This window comes from Frankliniella occidentalis, unplaced genomic scaffold (assembly GCF_000697945.3).
Source record: "Frankliniella occidentalis isolate FOCC.00 unplaced genomic scaffold, Focc_3.1 Scaffold12, whole genome shotgun sequence".
Classification (NCBI taxonomy): Eukaryota; Metazoa; Arthropoda; class Insecta; order Thysanoptera; family Thripidae; genus Frankliniella; species Frankliniella occidentalis.
Genome location: NW_026267142.1, coordinates 1,519,803 through 1,521,409, shown reverse-complemented (window position 1 = coordinate 1,521,409; position 1,607 = coordinate 1,519,803). Strand labels below are relative to the sequence as shown.

Here is a 1,607-nt window from a genome sequence, read left to right as displayed (position 1 = left end):
CAGCACCAGCAGCACCAGTGGCACGAGCAGGACAGACAAGACCAGCAGGACCAGCAGCGCTAGTTAGTTCAGAAGCACCAGTAAGGACCAGCAGGAACAGCAGGATCAGCAGAACCAGATGGTATCATGAAGTACCAGCAAGACCGCGACCCCTACGACCCCCTCGCCCCCCGCGCTCGGTACCGACCACGCGCAGGTGTTGGCGCGGAAGAGCACTTACCGGCGCTGCTACTCCAACTTGAAGATGCATCTTTCGTCGTGGGAGTACGATGTACAGTACTCAACGGCTCTGTCGGGGACGCAGACGGGTTTGGATGGGGGGTTGGCGGGAGGAAAGGGGCGGCGGAGAAAAGGAAAAGGAAATGAGAGAGGAAACAAGAGTGGGAGCAGCAAGCTCTGATAGAAGGTGTGGCGGACGTGCAGCGGAACAAGGAAGGAAGGCACTCGGCGGCGCAAAAGGGACCTCTCGCTGGGGCCAATACTTTACATGCTATTACCTTTCAAGTTATTGGGGTACGTGGGGGAGACGACTGCTACTTTGCACCTGCAGTTCAATCGAGCAAACTTGCCGCTCAATGCGGTCTTAGCGCGCGCTCGGGGGCTCCGGCTGGCAAACTTGGTCCAACTCCCGTTGTGAATACGGAGGCCTTGGCGGGGGGAGGATCTCGCGGCCGTGTGATCAGCTCGTCGTTACCGCCGCCGCCGAGCCCCGAGCCCCGGCGGCAGCCGCGACAAGTTCCGCGCCTTGCGGTCTGCCAGTTTCGCACTCCGCGCTCGCCGAGGAGTTCGCCCTTGTCCCGGCGAGCGTCTCCCGCTCCAACTAACACCACTCGACATCATTGCCGCCGATCATCGGCGCCCGTTTGCTTCGAACATCAAGAACCGTCCGGGTGGGACTCGGGCTGTGGGCCGGCCGGCCTCGTCCAGCGCCATGAATAGATGATCGCGGAAATGAATTTGTTATCAGCCGTTCAGCCGAAGCGTCCAGCGCTGCTCCGCTCGGCTCGGCTGCGGCGGGCCACTGACAAGGTCGTTGTTGCGTCTTGTCTCTGTTGTCCCTCCCGCGGCTCTTCTTCCTCGCCTCGCGCAGCACGCCGCTCTTTTTTTTATTGACGAGCTGTCAACACAAACAGCGAATGTTTGAGCCCGGAGCGACACGGCACAGAGGCCCCACCTGTCGCGAGTCGCACACCTGTCCACTGTGCTCCGGGGCCCCCCGGGGGGCGGGCCCGACGCGCCACAAGGCGCCGCTGCGCGCCGGGCCCGCCCCGCCCCGCCGCCCCGGGCAGGGCTTGAGTGCTCAGAAGGCATCCCGGGAGGGTCCCGGTGGACTTCAGGACCCCCAAGGTGGGCGGGGGAAGAGTGCCTGCCAACCTGACCCTCAGCCTGCTGCAGGCCCCGCCCGCCCGGTGGAGCGCGAGCGCCATGGAGACGGGTGCTCCTCTACCCGCGGCGAGGTGCGGCACCGAGAGCAAGGGGTCGTGAAACACACGGCCAGGTCGAATGAGATTTGAATAAGGCCCAAGTTGTCGAGGGCAGTGTAGGGCGCGGCTGGGCCGCATGTGTGGGCAAGCGCTCGGGGCGGGGCAGAGCAGCGGGCAGGGAGG

General features: G+C 64.2%; 1 protein-coding gene across 1 annotated transcript in view; it reads right to left on the bottom strand.

Moving 5' to 3' along the window:
• LOC113212619 (uncharacterized) overlaps nucleotides 1-1,607 on the bottom strand; it is a 180,577-nt gene that overhangs the window by 80,200 nt on the left and 98,770 nt on the right. The window lies entirely within an intron of this gene.